Here is a 12,725-nt window from a genome sequence, read left to right on the forward strand (position 1 = left end):
CTCTATGACCTTAGAAATGTAGGATGTCAGGGAAACAGTACTATAGTCACTGAGGTCTGTTGACTGAGTTTTCTTTGGAACTGGAACAAGGCAGGTCTTCAACACCACTGGAATCGTCTCCTGGGTCAATGTAATGTTGAAGAGGTAGTTTAGAATCCCACTGCATCTGATATCGATGGCGTGCTGACACTATCAGGACCTTGTGGCTTATTGAAGTTCAATCTCACCAGTTCCCTCTTAAATTGACTTCTAGGGACAGACAGGTGAAAGATGGAGAGAGAAGCACCATCTTCTGAGTTGACTGACAAAAAAGTCATAGAAGCAGGAGAGTCAATGGCAAAGGACGGCATGTGACTGTAGGGAGGAGAGAAGGGGGCTGAGCTTGTTCTTGAACTAAAATTACTGAAGAATGCCTTCAGTTCATTGGCTATGTACAAACTTCCATCTATTTGATCATCCTTCTGCTTAAAGCTTGTGATCTCCATCCCTTACCACGCATGTATGATATTGCTTGTTTTCTAGCCTCTTTGTATATAGTTCCTTGCTTTCTCTTATCTTGACCATAAGTTGCTTCTATATACCCCTCATTATCAACACAGAAGTTTATTTAGTCAGTCACACACTCACTCATTGCATTGGTGACCTCTCATTGTGACTGACAGAGTGCATCCCAGACTGTAGCCTCAAAACAACCCTGCAGGGCTTCTTCAGCTTCCTGTGACCCTTGTATTAAATGTATTTGTTTTGAAGGTTGTCTCTTATAAAGTGGCTTATACTCTGAGCAGAGAAAAACAATATTGTGAACTTCCCAAGAGGACGTCTTACTTCAGAGATATGGGAGTCCTTGACACTTGCATAGAACAAGTTCAAAGTTTTGATTTTCTAGTGCAGCAGCTGACAAAGTGTTGGAACTGTTAGGATAATTATCATTGATGATGTGTGAGTTTATTACACCTTAATATTAACTGCCTGTTGCATGTCAGAACTAATGTTGGTTTTTTAAAATAGTTTATCTAATTAAGACAGTTCCTCTGTCTGGATAGTTATAATCTTCATTCTGTACATGGCAAATATTTGAGAATGGAATGAGAGCGGTGTCCTTCAGTTAAGAACAAAGTGTAATATTTTGATAAGGCCGAGCCATGGTTGTCTACCCATCTGCTAATGTGTATGATGTAATGATGTGGCATACTGGAGATCTATAAAGTCCCTCTTTAATTCTTAATCGGTGCCCCTTCCCAAGAAGTGAACCCGGGGATATGCAGCTGCCTTCTGTAACTCTCTGATCTTTTTATTAAAATCTGTTGTCATGTCTAATGGTTATTTTATACAAATAAGTTATGAAGTGTTATTTAAAGAGTTTGTCTTGCGTTCTATCTCTGTTTCTTTTTCCTTAAAAAGAAACAGAGAGAGAAAAAGCTTCAAGGTGTAGACACAGACAGTCTATCTTTAACAGAACATCGGCAGTGTAGCAGAGAGTAAGGTGTTAATAAAAACCTCTAGTTATTGCCATAAATGCATTTGGTTGTTGTGTCTGTAGCCTCAAAACCATCTATGTGATTACATCACATGCAGTGTCTGTAATAGCAGAAGGTGGTAAACAAACAGAAAACTGGTAAAATATCAGGGCACATTATACAGCAGAAACCTGCCAACTGTCAAATATTTTGGTGTCAATATCAGTGACACATTTTCACGGTTACATGTCCTTGATGACACCATCTTTTCTTCACAAGCACTGCCAACCCACCTCCCTTGAGTTTTCCAGTCTTCTTTAAATCTCTGTCTGCTTGTATGGTCAGAAAGCCTGGCAGAGTTGTGTTGGAATCAGGTATATGATCCATCAGCCACGTTTCACTAAGACACATAATGTTGCATTGCCAATATTCTGGCTGGGTTCTTGCTGGGGCATGGAGGGCTTCTAACTTGTTTCCTAAAGATCTCTCATTTCCTGGGATGATTAATGGAGGAGATGGTTTAAATTTCTAGTAATTCTCTCTTCTCCTTTCTTCTGTTTTGATTCATTTTTAACAAAGCTGCTACTTGTAGAAGTAGTTAAATTATTATTTCAGCTTTAGTGATATTAATTAACTGCTCCCAGGTGTAAAAAATCAATTTGCTATGGTTGCTCTGGTTATGCATCATAACATGTATCCAAAAAAGGAAAAAAAAAAAATCAGAAAAATACTTCCATTTTCACAGCATTCAACACAAGGTAAAAACATATATATAAGGGGTTTCAGTATTTGAGGGGAAAAAAAAAAATATCTGTTGAAAGATTATTGCAAATTAAACAATTAGGTTAATGCATTGAGGCATCCATGGAGAAAATAAACCCCATCATTAATGATTAAATTAACCTGGCTTTTTCTTTTTTCCATCAGTATTTTGTCTGCATACAATATAAGGATTCAGGCAAACCACGTGTGCTATGGTCTGGCTTTGTATGTGTGGTTGCTACTAATGTTTCTCTGCTCATAGTGTCACTAAAATAGACGAATGCCATTAAACATTGATGAATGTCACTCTCTGCCTGCTCCTAAACTGATTTACATCTCTGTCATGGCAATGGTTTCCCACTCTGAGCCATGTGAACACGTTTTTAACATGCAGAGCCCATGCTAATTAAACTATTTGTCTAGTAACATGTTTAAGTCTCCATATAGCAAATAGTTCAATTTTGAAGCAGGGCAGCATTTTGCCAAAGGAAAAGGCTCTGTTGCACTAATGCAGACTGGGCTCCCTGTCTGTGCATGTCCTAAGGGCAGATTATTGGCCAACAAAGCACATTTTCCACCTACAAGTCAGTGAGGAGAGGCAAAACTGATGTCCTGTCAGTTGTATGCCTATAATGCATCATAATAAACCTCTTTCATGTATTCTAAGCTTCTGCAGTAGTAAGGAACCATGAAACTATCTTTTTAGATGTGTAGTCATTCTGGGAACAGAGAGTAGAACACCAGCACTGATCATAACTGCCTGGGAAAAGGAGGAAGCTTATGAACCAACATTATTAAAGTAGGGAAAGAAAAGTTGCGGCTTTACCTCTTTGATAAACTTATCATAAAATCCCTGCACTCGGGTGGTTACAGATAGACTCTTTTCCACAATGCGTGCTGTATATCAGTCACAGTTTCTCTGCACCCATGAGTGAAATTACTTGCAAATTGTGGAAAGCTTAACTATGACTATATTTTTTTTACACTTGAGTTTATCTGAAGGCAATCTTCTGAAAATCTGCAGAATGAAAAAGTGCATTAAACATGCTAATACGAACAGCTAACAAGTTTTGAGAAACACCCCAAGTGTGTGTTTGTTTGCGGTCGTCTATGTCAGTTGACATAAATTCTTCAGGTAGAATTTAAAGCAATGGAGTTCTGTGCCAGAGAGCTAAACCAGTTTTCCAGTCTCTCTAATAAAATTATATGATCCACAGTTTCAAATACTGCAATAATGTCGGATAATACTGGCATTCGTTTTCTCTGCATTCATAAGGATGTCTCTGAATACACTGGCAAGCCCAGTCTCTGTACTGTTAGCACAGAAGCCTGACTGGAAGATGTCTAAGTGGCTGGTCATTGTTAGGAAGGTGTTTAACTTCTGAAACACAGCCTTTGCAACAATCTCAGTGGGAGGTTTGAAGTGGGCCTTTAGTTCTGCAGTAGCAATTTGTCCAGGTTGCTCTCTTTGAACAGTGGTTGTGTCATGGTCTTGGCACTGATGGTTGGCAGCTTCATTTACTCCTGTTCACCTGTCGGTGGCTCATTAACACTTATCGTTTCCACCTGGTTCCCTCTGCTATTTGTGCTGTTTGTCTGCCAACATTGGTGCCAGATTATTCGAGCTCTTTTGTGAGAGTAACTCTAGCGTTCATGTAAGGGTTTCTCTGATTCTGATTCTTACCTGTTTGCTGCCTTTGGATATTCAGGTTTTTGCCTTGTCCTTGTCTGCTTTTGTTTTTTGACTGTTTTAATGGAAGTGGTTACAGCCACAAGCGGTGGGCAATCTCCCTGCCAGAATCCTATCTTTCCACAGCGATCGGACTGACCTCTTTACCAGATCAGTGACTTGTTGCTCCTAGTCGTGATCAGCCCGACATAGTCACTGACCTGAGTTATCTATCTCTGCAGAGAATCCAGTAATCCGCCCCACTGACGACCAGCAGCTCGCCGTATTTTGCATTAATAAAGCTTGTTTCTAAAATTGTCCTGATATGTCTGGTTGAATATTGGTTCTGAGGTCATTACAATTTGAAATGCTGTTTTTAGGTTCTGGGGAGAAAACACTTGACGATAGGGACATGTTAATTTGTTAAAGGGGTCATAGAATGCAAAACCAAGTTTACATAGTCATAGATGAATAACAATAGTTCAGTGGGTGAAATGGACGTACAGACAAGTTCAAACCCCATCGACACCTCCTTCTCTGCAAATCTCACAATTCTAAGCTTCCACCATAAAACTGGTGAATCAAAATAAAGCCCCGAATTGACGTTAATTTAGGGATGCTGCCTTATTTGGTTCTGGCCTATACTTTTGTCACGCCCCGAAAATGACATACAGACCAGCCCACTGGTTCACTGGCCCAAGAACATGAATATAGGTAGATGTAACACACCAGTTTAGCTGTTTAGCCTACAGTTGGGTTTACTTCTACAAGAATTACAAAGCAGGCAGTTTCTCTATTGAAAATTAGCCAGAACCACGGGTGTAAATGCAGTGTTCCAGACTGCATATAGAAAGGGGACATTTTTCACAGTCTTCCCAAGAATCCAAAGACACGACAGGCATGGATTATTTTTGTGTAACTTCTTTTACTGAAACAAGGGGCTTTTCCGATCGTAAGGCCATCACAACCACAAGCTGTAAGTATTATTTTGTTGCTAAGCTGTTGTTAGCAATGCTAGCATATCTAGGGTGACCAGATTTGGGTTTCTGAAAAGGAGGATGCTTTTTTTGGAAGGGGGTGGGGGCTGCTGGGCCGCTGACTGGACCAGACCGGGCATTCGAACTGAGCCGTCAACTACGGGGCTGGTCCGGGAACCCTTGTGGACGGGGGCAGGAAGCCAGCAGGGGACGAAGCGACCGAACCCGACCCGGTGACGGAATGCACGGTACCGCATACACCGCTGGCTGGTGTCCAGACTACCGTCACCAGGTCGGGTTCGGTCGCTCTGTCCCCAGCCCCAACCAGCCCCGGACCTCACAGCTCAGTTCTACAGCACTGTAGTCGACCAAAATCCCAGACGATTTTGAAATTCCCCCGGTATCTTTTTAGGTATATGAAAAGTAGGACATGTCCGGAAAAAAGAGGACATCTGGTCACCCTACAATATCAACTATTTGATGTTTCAGTGAGTGAGTCCTTGTTCCTATGTTGCGTCTTTGCTCAGCAGCTTTGCTGGTTGCAACCATAGCACAGCTCATCTAAATATTAACGACCATACCAGAAAAGGAAGAAAACTTGTCATTTCATTCTGGGGTTATTTGCATTAGAGCTCATAGAACAGCAAATATGCCATTTTCAGCCCAACCAATGTTACACACCCTATTCAGAGACCTTAAGTATCAGCACCAAATACTCTATATAATCATTCTACGACCCCTTTAAAAACAGAGCACTGAGCAAAGTGATAAACAAAAGGGACGGATACTGAACTATCTAAAAGCATTAAAATTGAAAAATAAATAAGATAACAATTATATGAAGATATGTACAGTACAATTCAAGTAAAGTATCAAAAAAGACATTCCCCAAGTAAAGAACATAGACATACAAACTAATATTTGCATATTTTGTAAAACTGGAAAAAACATTCATTATTATAGGACTATTAATGGATTCCCCTCAACAAAAACTCAGAACTAAGATGCCCTAAATAACATATTTAAGAAAAACTAAACGTGCTATGTTGACTTCCAGGGAAGTTTAAGTAACACTTTGCTTTTTATGTTAGAGGTTCCTATCCTTCAACTGCTGGCCTAGACACAATAAGAGCAAAGGAATATCTGGGTCTTTCTTGACATGTTTAATGGAAAAACTGTTTTAAATATTTGCCACTGAATAGTTAATCAACTATAGCACTAATCCTGCTAGAGGCATAAATACAAAGTAAACACCTGACATAATTTTACCTCAAACTATCTTTGTTTCTACACAAAGCATATGACCAAAATGGTGTTGATGGACTCAAGCTTGAAAGCTATTAATGTTTAATGGTTTTATTTTTAGCTGCAGGTTTCTTTTGTAGGCACTAGTTAGTTATGGGCAGCATGATGGAAGCAGGAATCAACTTCTGCAGGATTTCTAAAGCAATCCCAGTCCTCTGTATCACTGTCTGAAAGCTACTCAATGCCAATGAACACACAGCATTTGTTACACGTTACTTTGAGTTGCCTTCTGACATGTGAAACTCTCCCTGTGAAGCAGAGTATTCCTGACTTAGACATCTGTTTCTCGCTGATACATATAAATTCCCAGCATCTATAGTAATGAGAAATTATCTCCTGTCCCAGCAAGGGAGATAATATGTGTTTACATGAAGTGGAGCTCAACGTTATTGCATCCAGAGCAGCAGCAAGAAGACAGAGGTTTCTCTGCAAATGCTAGCCTCTATTACAAGACTTAACTAATCCATGCATGAAAATCCATGTCCAAAATTTGCCTTTTGTGTATAATCCCAACACAGTTTCTGTAGGATTAGGATTTAACAAGGGGTAAAAAAAAATGACTGGTGGGCTATAGCGCATCTAAAATATTAGAATTTGTTGTGCAATTGGTGATTTATCTGGCATTATGTTAATTTCCTGCATCACATCAAAGAGCTGTCCTTTTAGAGGGAGTGGAGGGACTTACATCTGAGATATTTTAATCAAACACTGTATGTTGATGTCCCTGCATGCATGCAAAAATAATATTTGCCCAGCAGAAACAGACAACAGGAAAACCCTGACAATTTATTCTACATCAGTCTAGCTCTCTGCTCTGCACTGCTCAGACAGGCTGCTCTGCATATGTAAGCAGTCATGGTAGGTTTAGTACTCCTCAAAGACAGGCCATTATCTTCCCAAGCCATCTGCTCCAGTCAGTGAATGAGCACAGCGCAGTCCAGACTGAGCAAAAGAGGGAAGGTTTCCTAAGGGTGTGAAAAAGAAGCTCCACCTTGTCCCAGCCCCATGAACTATTTTTTAATGTATTCCTGGATACATAAATTTTTGGCAACAACACTTGCATGCTTTCCTGCTGACTGTCACACATGAAGCAATATACAAATAATCAATCCGAAGCTGAAGGTGAAAAGCTAAGTATTCAAATTTAAATAGAGTAGTGACCCAAATATTGCTTTCAAAGCTTTAGTTTTATATATAGTGAAAAAAACAGATGATTTTGGTATAACATGGTATAAAGTAAGAGGTAAAATAAATACTTACACTGTACTTTTTTTTTTTTTTACAATAAATAAATAAATTTAACTTTATGATCTCACAATGGAGAAATTAACTCTCTGCATTCAACCAATCCCCTGTTCTTGCTTCCTTCAGGTTATTTTCATTAAATCTTTCTTGACCATCCCATGTCTCCCAATGTCGTCTTACCATTTCCGTCTTTTGCCATCATAGATCATGTCTATTAATTCAGGGATGTGCTAAAAAGTAATTCAGAATCCATTCTTTTGCATAAAAAGGAGTATCATATTTTCCTGTTTTACCAAATATAAACGCAATCAAAAACAAGCTTTTCTGTCTTCTTGTAACCAGACAAAGGGAACCCCCTTTCTTAATACAGCCCTGGCTCTGTCCCGTTCTTCCTCAAGATTCAAAGCTACCCGTGCCAGTACCACTTAGAAAAGTTCCCTCCAAGACCAAAAACAACAATTGGGTACTAACCTCTCCGAACCTCTAGCCTACCTGTCTACCCTCCCCTCTGTATACTTCCCTTGGCTCCACCTGTTTAACTTAGCACTGGTAGGATTTGATAGTTGAGATTTATTTTTTCACCAGACCTCAAGTCAGCTTGTTGCGGTAGATGATATTTAGGGGTATTCTTAAAAAAGGGGGTGAACACACACAAGATCAAACCTTTTTTTTTACATTTTAATTTGTAAAGTGGAAAATAAGAACATTACACCATATTTCTTACTCTTCAGTTACTAGCAGTTATGCACTACTTTATCTAGGTGTATCAGCAAGTTAATTAGATTGAAGTCTGTGGTTCTAATGTGACAAAGGTACTGCAGGCGGATTTAGATATAGACTATGTGAATAATACGTATGCTTAACCTATATGAGTCTACTGTATATGACAGTAGAAGAGAAATGTACTTTTAGAGGTGCCTGAAGAACATGCAGTGGCCCACAGGGAATATTTGCCTTCAACTAAAACCCCTGGACAAGTTTAAGGTAATAGCACTATTTATTTTTGCCTCATTTTGTGTCTCACAGATGTGACCATGATACGTAAAAAAGCTAAAATTGTTATATTGCAGAGACAAATTACCATCAGTGCCCTCCCATTACAGCAGCAGCAAGATGGACTTTGATTTTCCTTTTTTTTGGACATAAAGCAAACAATATGGTAAATCACAACTATGATCCGAGGCCATCTCGAGGGAGCGCCTTGATCCTATTTGGACTATGAACTATTGTAACTAACAATTCCTTCAAACTGGAAAACATGCCAAGTCAATTCTAGAGGAGGGAAAGGATCTTATTAATTTCCCCACGGACGCAGAACAGCTCCTCATGATTCTACCTTGCACACTTTCTCAAGGCAACAGCACCAATAAATAATGAAGTGGTCTTAACTCTCCAAACAGGTTACTCTAGATATAGCTCAGTGTATTTTTGTGTCATTTTTCAGGTAATTACAGAAGAGACCTCAACCAGCTAATCTCTTGCTTTCCGTAAGGCATCTCAGGGGGTAGGAATCTATTTTAGGAGCACAGCAGTTTGTCTTTAGCATTAAAAAGAACATGTCAGTTGTATTTTTTATGACTTCATTAAAATGTCTTATTTGTCTAAGGGTTAGATAAATTTAACTAGCAGTAGTTCCATTATGTAAAAATACTAAAGCTTAATATGAAGAGCTTTCCCTCTTGCAGTGCAGGTAATAAGAATGCTGGATTTGGTTGCACAGAGAGCCGTATCAGCCACCAGCTATTAGAGGGTCAGTTTATTTACATAAGGACACTTCAGAATGGATGGAAACTCAGTTATTCCAGCCTTGCGTATGGTTAAGCTTTGCCTCAGGAGTCAGATTCTATCTGTACTGATATGGGGGTGAGTAAACAGATACCTAAGTGCTCTTTTGCTGAAGGCACAATACAAATCAATTATCTCTCCCTAATTTTCATCCACTTTCAAGTTGCAGGAAATGCAAAGTTGGGGACATTAGTCATAGGCAAAGAAGAGGTAAGTCACTCAGCAGGTCTTTTAATAGACTTTTCTAAGCAATGCAAAGAGCATCTTTCATACATTTATGTAATTTAAAAACTGAACTTTCAAATGTAAAATAAACTAATTTCAACAAGCCTTTCTTTGCAACTACCGTAACAGTGCACGCTACAATTACTGGTACCTCTGGTAACTGACAAAACCCATCTTTTGAAATACTTTAATCAGTGAGCAGAAATAGAAAGTAATACTATTTTCAGTCAAATTTCTATTAGTGTGCTTATTGGTCCTTTGACCAGTATTGTAATTGTAATTTAGGATGCTAACAGTCAGCAACTAAGCACAGCTGTACCTATTTTTTAACTACACAGTTTGTCTCAACTGGTCTTCATAAATATAGGGAATTACAGGCAGACTGGTCACATAAAAGAACTGTTATAAAGCTCACTATAAAGCTGGTTTCTTGAATATATACAATTTGCTGCTTTCAATTAACCCTTAACTTGCCTCCTCCCTCCTAAGTGAATAAATTAGTACATTTTTCCTTTATTATCTCAAATTCAAGCTGGTGACCTTGCCATCAATACTTGTGATGTTCTACCATGCAATGGCAGTGTTAATGCACTGATGTCTATGTTTACCTACCAAATTAAACCGTTTACTGTTAGTGTTTATCTTTTGGGCTCCATTGTGATTCTCACTTTCTTTCATTCTTGTTTTATAAGCTTCTTGGTTTACTTTTCTTAAATTTTCAATCATGTATAAATTAAAGCACATTTTTTATAAATTTAAAGTAAGTAAATAGATAGAATGAGGCAATGCTAATTTCCCTGAACCATTATCTGAATTAAAGAATACAATATAGTCTCAGTTTTAACAGAACAAATGCAAGAGAGACTTTCCAAAGTTGTATGTTTTTTAAGTGTATTTTTAATAAACTAATTTTAATGATTAAACAAACACTAAAAATTAACATCAGCTATCTTTTATAGGAATTTTTATTCTTAAATTAGAATGCACTCTGAGCTTTATATGCTTTTCCGCTACATATCAGATTAATTCTACAATGATACCCATGTGGCTGAACACCATTCTTTCTGAAAATGTGTCTTATGTTTGCTTTTATAAACACAAAATATCATCTAAGGTCGTATATGTAGTGTATTTAAGAACATCAGTTTGGCTTCCTGTGTTTAACGATATGACACAGAGCCACTATTCAAAAATAGAAAGACAAAAACGCTATTAACATAAGGTAGGTGTGTTAATCTTTATATGAAAATAAAAACCTATAAGAAAAAATCTGCTGACCTAAAATTAGCTTTTCTTTATCCAGTTTGATAGATCATTAAAAAGCTGATTGGATAAGATGGGATAAGAACCTAACAGTATTCTGCTACTCTCCACATTGAGGAGGATGTTGTGGTAAAAATAAAAAAATTAACTATTGCCAGACTGATGTTGGGAAAACTCCAAAAACAATGCCAAAGGAAGAAGCAATGATTTTTTTTTAAACCCTATAAACACGTCACCAAAGGGCTCCATATTCTCGATGTATTTCTATCATAACTTTTAAAAAGCTACTTTAAAGTGAGATTGATATTTTTGTGAAATCGATGGTTGTACAAAGTCATGAGGTGCTTAGTTTGAAGCTTAAAATTAAATATTCTACCTGTGAAATAATAGAGACACTGAAGGTATACAGTGGGCTGGCAACCTATCCAGGGTGCACCCTGCCTTTCACCCATAGAGATATAGACCAGCCATGCGTGAACCTGATGAACAAGCAGTAGAAGATGGATGGATGGTGGGAAGATGGAGGTGTTTCCTAGATAATCTGTTTTATAAAGGTCGTTTTTAGGTTCAAGCCTCAGTGAAAGAGCTGTAAAAGCCCTGCTTTAATAAAGATGAACTGCATTAGAATTATGCTATCTACATCAGGGCTCACAGTAAAATGGAAGGCTGTAAAATATGATGGTAGCCCAGTTAAATTCATTGTGATGGAAATTGGAATTTAAAAGGTAATTCCCTACAAATGCAAAAAGGCTGCTTATCTTGTGTGAGGTGCAGACAACAGCAAGAAGGGAAGGAATTGCAAATATGTATGACTAATCACTGACATAGTGTTAAAGAAAAAGAACATTTTAAATTTCTTCATGCAAGCTTCATTTGCTCGTTTATGAGCAGAGTAATGAGCATTGACCCTAAAAATAATACATTAGCACAGCATTTATTCTGAAGAAAAAAGGTATTTTCGAATAAAAGACACAAGAAATTGAATTTTCCTGCTTGGTAACACTGAGATCTCTTTGTAATTCTTATTTTTCTTACTTTTTTATAAAAATCATAATTGCTGCCTTAAGCAAGAAAAAGCTACCTTGTTATTATCCATTTATTTCTGCCTTTTTCTTGCTTAAAAACGTTATGTCTCACATTTAAAGGATCTGCGGTCCTCTTGAACAGTATGTGTTCATGTAGTTTTTCCATATCCATCTGTCTGAGATGAAAGATTGAGAGATAGTCAGGTTAAGGTTTCTGCAAGGCTATCAGATGACCTGCCTTTTCAGGCAAAGGCTTTTCGATGTCTGCAGTTTTTCTACTTTACTTTAGATCACTACATAACCAAGCTTTTGATGTCAAGGGGAATATATTTCCAGAAAATTGCTTATCAAATCTAATTGCAGTCTAAGAGGTGAGGAGGAAAACTGTAATCTTTATTTACACAATGATATATCGGTATTAAGGTAAAGTACTATGCAAAAAAAAAAAAAAAGAAAGAAAAAACATAACCAAAGTGGTGATGGAGCCTCTCTGACCCAATCAGAAAATCCTTCATTAAATCATACGTTTCTGTTGACTCTGCTCCTCATTTAAAAATGAAGTCAGAGCTTTGTGCTGTATACATCCATCTATCTATTCATCCATCCATTGACTGTATCTGCTTGTCCTTGCAGGACTCTCGAGCAGACTGGTGTCTGTCTGCACGGTCACTCGAAAAGAGGTGGTGTACAACCTGAATAGGTCACTAGCTTATCACAGAACAACATAGAAACAAAGAACTGACAACCACATGTGCACACACCTCTACCTAAAGCCATCTAAATAAAGAATCCAATTAACCTAACAGTCATGGCTTTTGTGACCATGGGAGGAAGATGGAGTGCTTGAAGAGAACCATGATAGAATTACATTTCCTATTCAATTCTATCATGGTTAGATACATAAAATAGCTAAAGCAGCTCTTTTGTGTATTAAAGTCTAGTCATGTTAGTATAAAATTTCTACCATTTTAGCTTTACATACTGTCTCATTACTCAGGCTGTTTTGACAATA

This window comes from Cyprinodon variegatus, unplaced genomic scaffold (genome assembly GCF_000732505.1).
Source record: "Cyprinodon variegatus isolate N-32 unplaced genomic scaffold, C_variegatus-1.0 Scaffold514, whole genome shotgun sequence".
Taxonomy (NCBI): domain Eukaryota; kingdom Metazoa; phylum Chordata; class Actinopteri; order Cyprinodontiformes; family Cyprinodontidae; genus Cyprinodon; species Cyprinodon variegatus.